Raw genomic sequence first — 12,905 nt, 5'->3', positions numbered from 1 at the left:
TTAGTGGATTTCAATGTGTCAGAAAATTGGCGGGTTGCTTAAAAATGACGGAGAAAAATTTAGGAAAAAATGTTTACCGTTTTTATGTGGCTAGTCAGACACATTCTCATAGGTCTATGAGGATACAGTATGTTTGAGGGACTGAATTCCTGGGAAGTACATAACGGGCAGTGGGAAAGAGTGGGCGAGTTAACGGTTGGAAAGGTTTAGTTCACGTGGAAGGGGCCTTTTTTTTTATTTACTTAAAATGGACTCACGGTATTCGCGATTGAGGAGCTCTGTGTCAGTTGGTGAGAAATTTATGAAGGGAGTTTGGATTGCTACGAATTCGGTGACCGCGGATGAAGAGTGAATTCAGAAGAGATCATTTATTGTGCAATGGTTGACAGCTGGTGTACGAGTACCTCGTAGTGGAGGTATTGTTGTATAATAGTGGGTTTCTTGTGGACAGAGGTGAGGAATATTAGATTGACGAAAGATGCCTTAAGGTGGAGGAAAGTTATTTCTGAGGTGGAGGTGAAACAGAAAGAGGAAAAAACGAGAGGAAATAAATGCTTTGAAGGAATCAGTGCTGTGAAGCCAGAGAAGGAAATAACAATGTAAATTTAAATTTATGGTGTAACCCAGAAAAGAGGTGGCTGAAAGTAAGAGGAAAGGAATTTTTTCGAAGAGGCCAAGGTGGATTAATGCGTATTAATGGCTGAATCTGTTTCCCATCGCACATCCTTTGAACTAAAGGAAATGTTTACTATGGAAGAAGGAGGAATTGTGGGTTAGGATGAAGTAAAAGAGATTCAGAAGAAACTCAGTGCTGGCTGTAGATTGGGTCGTTTGGATAGATATTGGCGGGGAGATAGGAGACATTCAGACTGAGGTAGTGAGGTGCAAAAGGATGTGACATTAATTGTGGCCATAACAATTTAGGTGTCCAGAGGGAGAGAGATTCAGTGGATAAAGCGGAGAAAATGGTTGGTGTATTTAACACAGGATCGTAGAGTGTGGACCAGCGGTTGGAGGTAGTTTTCGTCAGGGGTGGAGATTCTTTCAGTTGGCAAGTTTCGGGAAGAAACAAATGAACGTCCTGGGGTGCCTGTTTATGTATTTTGGGTAGAACATACCAATGAGGAGCACAAGAAAAGTTAAGAGTTTTAAGAACGAATGCCGTAGAGCCCTCGTCGGCCGATATGATGACCGGGTAAGAATTGTGGGTGATTTTTGTAAAGGCTACACCCTTAAGGGGAGATAGGTTGGTTTTGAGATTTACAGAATTATAGAAAGAATGATGCGGGGAAGATGTTTGTGTTCGTGAAATGATGAAGATCTGAATTTTAGAAGTGAACTGTCAATTGGTTTGCATAGTGGTTGAGGTTGGGGTTGGGAATTCCAAATTACTCTCAATCTTACATTTGGGCAGAAATTTAATACGTCACTCTCGCATGATGAACTTTTGTGGTGGGAGAAAACTAGAGACTATTGTATGCACACTCGAATATTGGGACAAAATCTTAACAATCTTTTTATCTCAAAAATGGAAAAAATTTCATCCGGGAAACATTTTACACCAATGGCACAATTCTGTATTTAAGTTTTGCAAATTCTTGGAGCAATTAACAGTCTTTTATGTCTCTCCTTTTAATTTGCATTGATTTGGTCTTAAGTTGAGCTTAAAAGGTTCTTCAGCGGTGGAAGATACCTTAAGAGCATTAAAAATGTTGGCCGAAAATTCGCTCCGATGAATTCTCCTTTTAAAAGAACGAGAGGAGTATTAAGGAGAATAATACCTTTACGGGAAATATCTAGGCTGATAACATCCTCTTCCTGGAAAACAATGACCTAACATGAGCGATATATTCTGTCATTTCAAGAAACACGGAAAACGATTCAAGCATCTTTGATAAAAGTAATTTAATTTAGTGATAATAGTCTTCGCACAAAAATTACGTCACCATGACGAAATACTGATTGTAGGCCATTTCACTGAAGCCGTTAAGGGATGACCGAGGAGACTGGATTTGCCATATTTAAGCTTCGTGCTACCTGATTTCGCAAAGAGTGCCGAGTCACGGTTAGACATAATGAAAAAATCATTAAACTAATAAATCTTTAAATTTATATCAAAAGTTGAAAACTCTCTTCAAAATAGTTGCTGACGAATAAATTCAGTAAGCATCAGGGTAGATGCTTGAGCATAGCTCTCCATGGCAATTCTCCAATCCGCAGACCTCTTGATGTGTACATCGATAATCATAATATTTATATATAATATAATATATATAATATAATATATTAATATAATATATTAATATACATAATATAATATTTTTTTCATGTCATAGAGATATCCGTGAGGATGTCTTCAAACGGTACAACAATATGCGCGCGAGCATGCAATAGGACAATGAACGATGAAAGAACGGACAGCAGTACATTGAACGTACAATAGTTTCAAAGTTTGCTGGCCGTTTTGCTTATAGATTAGGGTTTTGTTTAACGTGCATAAGGCTGCGTAGCACAAACAGGTTGTAGATAGTTAACATTTTCAGGTCAGAAAAGAAATACTTAGTCATTCCATATATATTTTATTAAACACGACCTAGGTTTCGACTTACAAAGTCATCATCAGGTGATCACCTGATGATGATTTTTTAAGTCGAAACCTTGGTCGTGTTTAATAAAATATATGTGGGATAACTAAGTATTTCTTTTCCAATATGAATTGCTTCCACAAAGTGACACCTCATACCATTCTATTCAACATTTTCAGGTTTTTTAATATACGTCTGCAATGCGCACGGTGCCCAGAATTGCTTCATTGCCTTTTCCTGCAGTATATGCATTTCCACAATTTCATGAGCTAGCCCCGGGAGTCTAAGATGATAAGTACGTAAGGGCTGAAAAAAAGCAAAGTAAACCACTCTCATGTAGCTCACTCACACAGATTTTGAGTCTCCTTAATAATTAAAAAGCCCTGGAAGGTTTTCATTGTCTTGGAAAAGGTGAATTTACAGTTATCTTCCCTCCGATACTAAATACTAACAGTTTAATAGGATCATTTTAATGACCTTTTTAAAACAGCATACACGTATAAGAGGTTGTGTTTTAATTTCATTCAGGAAGAGATGGTGGGCTGTAAACCAGTATTGCGCTTCAGTTTGTAAATGCGCTGCATGAGACTTGACGTCGCTGGAGTTAAAATACAAAAATGTCGCAATAATTATTAAGAGTATTTCTTAAGTAGTTACGTAGTTCAATGTCATGACGTAATTGTAACTTTATTGGATCTTAGTTTCAACAAATTCCCAGCATAGAGATTAAGATGGCATGAGTCGATTTCTTGATAAAAGTCTCTTTGTCCCCGAAATCCTCTTACTCGATACATATTTTTCGTACACACATCTTTTTCGTGTTTTTATTTAAATATTCATTGCCGGTCAACAATGAAATCAAAACATGGCGCATTTAGCCGAGAGAAAACCATTAAAAATGTTCGAAATTTTGATCGTTTTAAGAAAATCTAGGCATTGGGTCGTATGCCGTTACGCTCCAGCTAAACCTCGAAAAATTTCAAATATTTCAGGCAGTAGACTTAATGATAAGGTGTAATGATCACGAGATCGATGAAAAAGGTCGTCTGGCGAAACTAAATCTCGTTGTTTTCTCGCAGAGGAGTCAAAATTATGACAGTCGAGACAAGTGGCTCCCGAAATCCCCCCCTCCGTCGCCGCGAAAAACACGACCCAAAATAAAAAAAAAGCGTTCATCACTTTGCAAGACCTAAATAATCCAGCAGAGCTCGCTCTAACTCCGAAGCCACTTGTGAAAGTCGGATAACCAGAGGTAACAAATGCAACAATTTCAAAGTGTAAAAATCATTCGCCTTGACCGGGAATCAAATCCGGATCCCTTAATGTCCGGCCAAGTGCTTTAGCAGCCAGTTGAGACATCGAGACGTCCTCTGAAACTGAAATTTTGGGGGCTTTAAAGGAACACGATGTTGTGAGGAAATACTGTACATACAATGTCACAGGCATTCGTAGTCGTGCGTGACGTGGCAGAGTCCACGAGGTTAAAGCAAACTTGAAACACTTAAGCTGTTTTTACCTATGGCAAATTCCTTGAAAATGCGGAAGAACCGTAACAGTAACTTTTAACGGAATCATCCGTTAATATGTATTTCAATGCAAGAATTTCAGAGTGTAAAAATTCCAAGAGGAAGCCTCGATAACTTAACTGGGTAAAGTACTCGGCATCAAGGGATTCGGGTTCGAACCTCGGTCAAGTCGAATGATTTTTACACTCTGAAGTTGTTGCATTGAAATGCATATTAGAGGATGACCCCGTTAAAAGTAACTGTTGAGGCATTTCCCGCAGTTTCTTGGAATTTGCGAGAGTCAACTATTCTTCCAATTAATTCTTGAAATATTTGTTTAAAAAATATTTAGTTTTGCCCAGCATTAGATGGGGAAATGATTTCACGATGGGGCTTCCGTCATTTTAAAATCAAATTCCGCGTTGCTCAGAGTGGTGGTGGCACGTTATCATCAAATATTCAGTTGCAATGAATATTACACATACCTACGGAGACAAAAACGCCGACAGGAGTATACGTTTTTGCTCTTGGCTCGTCTTTTGTGGTGGTGCTATATTTTACGTCAAATGGTAAGGGTGGAGGCGGTTTCTTCGTTCCAGATGAGCGGAAATTATTGTGCCGTAATTCACCAACGAGGCTTAGAATAGTTCATCGTGCTCCAGTTTCGTAACTATTTCCCAACAAAAAATCTACATGAATTTATTGATAACGGAATAAGTCCTGAATTATTAGCATACATATAATTATAACGTAAAATTACATTTCGAACCTTTTACCCTAGCGTGAGCAGAAGTTGGCACTTAACAAGGAGTGGATGGAATGGTGGAAAGGAGAAAGCGGAAAGGTCACAAAGAGAATTTATTATTCTAATAAATTCTTACACATAGGCATTCCATTTTTACTGGTATTCATGCAAAACTCTAGCTGTAATGAAATAAATTTATTACTTCTGATTGAAATGAATTTATTGCTTTTGATTAAAACACATGGACCAGGAAAATTAACAAACCTTGTGCTTGAATAACGGCAATTGGGCGCCTGAATAGAAAAAATACTTGGTTCAGTCAACCGAAAAATAGTAAATTTAATGAAAGGCAGACGTTTAATTAGCTCCCACCAAAGTATACTATATAGTTAATGGAACTATGTTGATTTTGTTAATTCTACCATTTACTTTTTGGTTGAATTTAGTTGATATTAGAGATGCAGTCCTTAATTATAAATTTTCTTTTGGTTCATTTTACTATTTAAATCTAGTGATATCATATCCATATTAATATCAAACACCTTGAGGTGGCTACGGTATACTAACGCGCTGATCACAGCACTCCATATTCACCACAATTCACAAACAAGGAGCAATAATCACTTAGGAATCATGGGAAATCACAAAATTACTACTGATATGCGTCCGGGAGAAAAATATTATCCAATCGGAGGGATATGGTAAAACCAACAATTGTAAAATGTACGTAGGAACAATATGTAGAGTGAGATTTTGATTTTACCCATTTGTATAGGTAAAATCAACCAATAAAAGAAAAAAAATTCTTAACTATTCAGTTAATCAACTTTTTCTCTTAGCATTTATTTCAACGAAAACGCCCTTCCTCGCGTATGGGTCAAAAGGCCAGAAGTGAGAGATCTCAGTTCAACCATTTTGTTGACAAAGGGAGATTTCACTAAGCAGACGAAAAGAACTGACATATTTGGTAGGTCAATTGGAATTGATATCGATTAATCAGTATCGATCATTATTGATCGATAATATCAATAAGTATAAATCTATCATTTTTTTACAATAAGTACATTTAATTTTGCACGACCCAGGTTTCATTGCGTCGCAAAACCATCAGGTGCGTCATTTAATTTTATAATTTCCATGATTTAAATACGAGTATACGGTATCTATCAATACCAATAAAGTGTAAAGTATTATTTATATCAGAAGGGAATCGTGTACAATGTCAATGAAAAATACCTCTCTGGACAACTGATGAAAATATATAAAAGGAACATTTCTTGAAGCATATCAATAAATAATTAATATTCGTCTTATCTTACTCTGACGTCAGAAATTTGCCGAAAAATAAGTATTATGTACTGAAAATGTGCTGACCTCATAGACCAGACCAGAACCACATATTGTCTGGGCGTTTGCCCTATCTTATAATGCTGCTTCGGTGCGACATCGTCCACCCCTTCAGCTGTAGTGGTTGTACAATTTTACATGGGATATCATTCAACGAAAGTGTAAGTGACGAACGTGTACCTTTCCAGTGTTAGTGAAGGAGAAGTTGAAAGAAAGACCACTAGTGGGTCGGCAATTGGCCGTAAATTAAGAAGAGAAACTAAATTAAATTACCTTAACTTAAGGGCTTGAACATGTTGCCCATTATCACGTCAACACGACGGAAAATGTAAACTAATCCTAAACATTTTAAAAAAAAAAAAAAAAAATAAACATCATACTATAACTCTGGTCTACAAACTACAATTTATGGTTATGTATTGATATATATATATATATATTTTTTTTTTCAGTCTCTTTTTTTTATTGGTTTTTTTTTCTTTCTCTTTTATTATATCATTAATTTTGTTTTTTTTTCTTTTTTTTCTTTTTTTTTTCTTTTTTTTTTGTGTTCTTATATTTTTTTTTTATTTATTTATTATTTTTTTTTTCCTCCTTTTTTTCCGATAGGCCTTGGGTTGCCCGATAAGCCCGTAACAATGATTTAAGCCTGGGCCATCTGACAAAGAAATTACTATTTTAATTATAAAATTGTTTGATTAAATGCTAACATGTATTGCAATATAAAAATAAGAAGTAAAAGTCATAGGAAAGAATTCGGTTTTGTTACCGAAATATGATTTCTTTTGGAAGTCTGTAGCTCGGACGGCGTTTTCTATGTAGGGAGTAATCCCATATGTTTTTTGTAAGCGTGTTATGTGGAAGGGACCTCTCGAGTCTTTCAGCTTGCGCTCGGATGAAGTCGTGTACTTTAGGAATTTTGTGTGCGTTTCTGATCTCCTTGATTGGTACGAGTTTACTTTGGTTTGTGAGGTAGCGAAGTGTTTTATTCTGGAATGTTTCTAAGCGATTTCTGTCTGTTTTTGTCGCGTTTCCGAAAATTTCGCAACCGTACAGCATCCTGGGGCGGATATAGGAAAGGTAGAGTCTAATTTTGGTTCGGTGCGTGAGGCGCGATTTGGAGCACAAGAGTGGAGACAAAAGTGCTCTTGTGCCCCTTGCTATTTGTAAGGCATGCTGTACGTGCGTGGCCCATGTCAGTCTGTAATCGAAATGTATCCCTAAGAATTTGTGTGAAGATTTCGTCGGAATACGCACGGATTGAAAGGTAAGAGGTTTTTTTGGGAAATAGCTTCGTCTCCTCCGAAAGTCAACAACAACACTTTTCTCAGCATTTATTGTTACTTTCGAGTCGACGGTCCACTTTTCAAGTAAAGATAGGTGGTTTTGTATCTTTCGGAAGGCACACGTGCCGCTCCAAGATCTTGCCGCGATAGCAGTATCGTCAGCGAACATGAAAGTTTGAGTTTGTGGAGAAGAAGGAAGATCGTTGACATAGCAGTTGAAGAGAGTAGGAGATAATATGGCGCCCTGCGGGACGCCACAATTTATCTGTTTCCCGGTTGACAGAGCTCCGTTTTCGGCGACATGTATAGCTCGTGAAGCGAGAAAACTATGGAACATCTTGATGAGATGTAATGGAACCCCGATTTTAATTAGTTTAAGTATCAATCCATCATGCCAGACTTGGTCGAACGCCTTGGCCACATCCAAGAACAACACTGCAATGTGTTGGTTGTTCTGCATGCCGTGGCTGATATACTCTGCTAGTCTGAGTATTTGCAGGGAGGTGGAATGTCCTTCCCGGAATCCCATTTGTTCCGGTCGTATTACGTCGTTTGTCCGTAGGAAGAGGTCTAGACGGGCTTTCAAAATCGATTCAAACAGTTTAGAGATAGAGGAAAGTAAAGATATAGGTCTGCGGTTGAGAGGAATTGTCGGGTCTTTGCCTGGTTTGGCAAGCAGGCAAAGTTTTGCTATTTTCCAGGAATCGGGAAAATAGCAAGAGGAAAGACAGTTATTAAATAAGCCCAGCAAGTGACGAACGGCCGGCAGTGGCGCGTTCTTTAAATGCCTGTTTGAAATGTCATCAATACCCGGGGCTTTTTTCGGGTTCAAGTATTTAATTGTCATTCTTAGCTCCGTCTCTGTCACTGGTTGGAAAGGCGGAGTCGGAAGGAAACTTAGGCTCCTTACAGCAGCCTCAGCCTCCCCGTCCTCCACAGTTCTTGGCCAGTCGTTTCGAAGAGTCATGGTTTCCTGAAATGCGTTGGCGAGGATTTCTGCCTTGTCATTGGCGTCAAAATACAAGTTGTTATTGTGCCTGATGGGCTGGTCGGGACGTCCTTTTTTGGTCAGTTGCTTAGCAACCTTCCAAAGGGAACCGTCGTCAAAGGAAAGGTTGTCGAGTTTGTCTCTCCATTGGTCATTGAACCGATTTCTGATTTCGCGTTTGACGCAGGACGCGAAAAAGTTATAACGCCGTTTATAGGCGCCATCCCTGGTTCGCGCCCATTGTCTGCGGGCCTTGTTACGCTGTTTTATGAGCATCAGGATGTCGTCGGGTAGGGCGTTTGAAGGAGGAGGGGGGTGAGGGTACGGGAGTGATGCAAGTGCATGCGCTTCCCGCATTGTTTCTGTAATGGCAAGGACATGCGCGTCAATGTCCTGCCTGTCTGAGGATTGTGGGATGGGGATTGCTGTGAATGCGTTTTCTGTAAGGGTGGCGAACTGTTTCCAGTTCGTTCTTACAGAGATGGAAGGAGGTTGCTCATAAGGGACAGTCGCAATGTTGGCTTTAATCGGATAATGATCACTGGAGAGATCGGGTAGTACCGTTGGAGTCTCTATGACAGGTAAGTTGTTGGTAAGGCAGAAATCGAGGATGTCCTCTCCTCCACGACTATCAATGTGCGTCGCCGTTAGTGGCACTTCGACGCCTAGCATGATGGAGTTTACAATATTAAGCAAACGCCGGCCATTACTATTCGCGGACCGGCACCCCCATTCTAAATGTTTTGAATTCCAATCGCCGATGGCTACGACGCGTCTGTCAGCCGGGAATAAGGGACGAATTTCGTCAGGAACAACAGTTTTACCACAAGGTTGGTAAGCTGAATAGATGTCAAGGTCACCTATGGGAGTTGGGAGTCGTATTCCGACGCATTCTAGTGTACTAAGGGCGTGTGCTTTCAATGCTTTGTGTTTTATTGAGGATTTAACTGCGATAAGCACGCCTCCACCGCGAGCAGTGGGACGATCTCGCCGATATGTGGTGTAGTTGGGTATGTAGAATCTGTGACTGGGTGTTAGATGCGTCTCCTGAAGGGCGACTACATCAAAATTGCCAGAGCTTATAAAATTTTTGAATTCCCGTTGGCGGCCGAGTATGCCGTTGCAATTCCAACTGAGAAGGCAGATGTTGCGGAGCTTACTAGTCATTAAGCTCGTGCAACTCGCATAATTGCTGGAGCATAAAGATTTTCTTCTCCGTTTTTGTCTTTAGGAGACTTAACTGGTTGTGCATTGACATGAAATATCCAAAAAGTGACTGTTCTCCGTGTACTGGATTTGAAGTAGGGAGTTTTGGTAGGTGACTGTTAGAGGAAGAAGAGGATTGTGAAATAGCGCCACCAGGCATTAGAGGGTTGATGACATGGGGAGGAGGGATTCTAGGAGGGGGTAAGGAGGGAAATAGGTTGGTGACAGCAAAAGATGTTTGGCCCTGCAAAGGACCTTGAGCTCGCGGAGCCCAAGCGTTCCTGTTGGGAGCCGGGGCAGGTATAAATGTTTTCCCTTGGTCTGATCCACGGGAGTTTGTGTCGCGCTTTTCACGCGCCAATCGTCGCTGGTTTTCCCATTTGTAGACGGGACAACCGCGATAATTGGCTGGGTGGTCCATTGCACAATTCACGCACCTCGCGGGCGTAGTGCGATCTTTTTTTTCGCATTCGGTCGTTAGGTGCGCGCCGGCGCACTTAACGCAACGGGGCCGAATGTCGCAATAGTTTTTTGTATGCCCGAAGCCCTGGCATTTGTGGCACTGTATCACGCCCTTAGGTTTTGTGAATTTCGTGATGTTCACTCGCATGGTCAGCAGCCATTCAACTTTGAGGAGATCTCCTGGTTGTGGGTCTTTAGTTAAGATTACATGAAAAACTGGTATCAGTCTCTTGGTGCCTGAGGTTTTCCCTAGTTCTCTGTCCTTTAGGGTAGGTTTAGTAGTGGTTAGTTGGGTAACGCTTTTGGTTACGAACCCAAGACGTTTTAGTTCGTCTTCTAAGTCAGACGAGCTGACGTCGCCGACCAGGTTTCTAACGCAGAATTCACTGAGTCTGTCGGTGGGAATCTGGTATGAAGAGAATTCTAATTTTCTTTTGCGCAAGATTTCTTTTGTCTTTAAGTAATCTTCAACATTTGCGCAGTTGATGGCGACCCTGTTCAGTCCTTTCAAAGTGCACTTAGGGGGGGTAAGGAGGTTCGTTGTAAGCTCCTTCGACAGTTCTACCCACCCAGAAACATTGTGAACTGTGATTGCCGGGATTTTGGTGGATTTTGGGACAGGGGGCTGAGTCTCCATCACCTCCGGCTTGTCTAAGGGGGCAAAACTATTTGCTTGAGCTATCTCTGGGGATTCGACTACCCTGCGTCTTTTTAAGGGTGTGCCTTTCTTTCTAGAAACAACAGTGAAGCTGTCGTCGTCCTGACCATGCGAGGTTTGCGCTTGTGGGCCAGTGTGGGTATTCGTATCGAGCGGGAGGGCTAAAGTGGCTTCCGCTGAAGGGGTGGACGGTGGGCATGGTTTGTCACAATCGGGGACGATGGTGTCCTTCGCACGTGGCTCGTGTGGTTTCTGAGCTTTTGCTTTTAAAAGTTTTTCTCTGTTGATAGCTGCTATAGCTGTTGCTACAGCAGGGGACGGTGAAGCCGGTGTATGTGATTCTCTCGCATAATCGGTGTTTCCAGAATGCATTATGTTGACGGCTCTTTCTGGTTTCAATGCCGGGTCTAGTGAGCATTTTTCCGCGTTTTTGAGGGCCTCCTTGGTAGGGGGGCCGTTATTGCTGTGTACCGTAAGGGTGTATGACGGTTTAAACATTCCCTGCAATGGCAATGCAGGGGGTAGTGTTTTACCCTGTCCCTGGGCCTTATTGGTGTCCATTAGAAGGACAGGATTAGCCTTTTGAGCGATGTGTTGCGGAGCAAGACTTTGCTCCGAAATGGTACGATACCCCCGAAGGGGTTTACAAAGAGATTGTAGCGTTCATGAGCAGTGCTACAAACAAAGTTTCATCAGATATTAAATCAAATCTAGCCTTTTAAGTCTAGTAAATGTTAATTACAGCGGTTTGTACTCCGTAAGCGGCCGAATATTGCTGTTAATTGTCAAAAATTATGATTTTTCGAAATTTCAGATTGCTCCGAAATGGTACGATAGCACTGGTATGGTCGTTTTTAGGGACACCCTAGCGTGGGGACCCACCCGGTTCCCCAGTAAGTGCAATGCACCTTACGGTGCTTTACTGGATTGCCGAAATGAGGCGACCGCTTAATATTGATGAGGCGCAGAGCGCCACCCGAGAGTGAGTAAGTGGTGCTGAGTTAGCCACTCCTCCCGGGTGCCTTGCAGCCTGGGCTATAATACCCTTTGTAAGGATGGTAGCAGCTCACTCCGCTGCAGTTTTCTCTCTTGAATATCGAAAGTGTTATTTGAAAACTGTCTCTCTCCTTCTAGTGATGTGAGTCTCTAATCTCTGATTCTAATGTCTTCTAATGTGCTGACCTCATCTTAAATACCTTAAAATAAGGATTTTCGATCTTATGGAGGCCGCCTCTCATTTTGCGACAGTTACCATTTCCATGTAATTCCATTCATATGTACGTTTCTTCTGAATTAACCACTAGTTAGTAATTTCAGCAAACGGCCGAGGATTGGAAGTGTTTTTTTGGAATCATGATACCATCTGCTTGCTACCGTGGTGAATAACCTGAAATAGGATCGTTCGAATCCCGCTTTGGCGCGAATGTAGAATTTCCAACAATTCTCTGGAAGCTGGGACAATGGGTGAAAAATGGCCTTTCATGGCGCTGGTAGGCGAAAAAAACTAAGAAATGAATACATTTTCAAAAAGCTCTTTCAAACGAAGCGGGTCGCGTCAGTATGTAGATGCAGGTCAGGGCTGTATTGTGACGGATTAATGAATTGAAGTTGAGACGTTGCGGAGTCAACCAACGGCTACTGATGTAAAAATTTTCTTTTGGGCCTGTTAAAAGTTTCGGGTTCGGCCGCGACCCGCTCCGTGTGAGATTTCAAACCTACATACACATCTTAAAGTATTTTTCGGTCATTTTTCGCATGTTATGAGAACATGCAGTGCCAACAAATTTAAACTATATTCCATTTTTTAAACAGAGGGCCAAATTCACATCTAACATCGATGCTTTGACACAACTCAACTTCATATTTTTGCATTAAAAGTCTTGAAACCTACCGTCATTATATTTTCATCAAACATTTAACTTCCATACCAGAGGTAAAAATAAATATGTAGCTAAAAAGTTAAAAAAAAATCATTGATTCCAAACGTGGGGCGTGAAAAATGGCTTAGGTAAAAGGAATAAAAGTTAAAGAGAGGTGTTATTTTGCTCTAGTTAGACCTCATTTGGAATATGCCGCAAGTATTTGGGATCCTTGGGAGAAAATTCGGCAAAAAGAATTAGATG

Source organism: Hetaerina americana, unplaced genomic scaffold, assembly GCF_022747635.1.
Source record: "Hetaerina americana unplaced genomic scaffold, ioHetAmer1.1.p SCAF_3, whole genome shotgun sequence".
In the NCBI taxonomy this organism is placed as follows: Eukaryota; Metazoa; Arthropoda; class Insecta; order Odonata; family Calopterygidae; genus Hetaerina; species Hetaerina americana.
Note: the sequence above shows the minus strand (reverse complement) of the source record.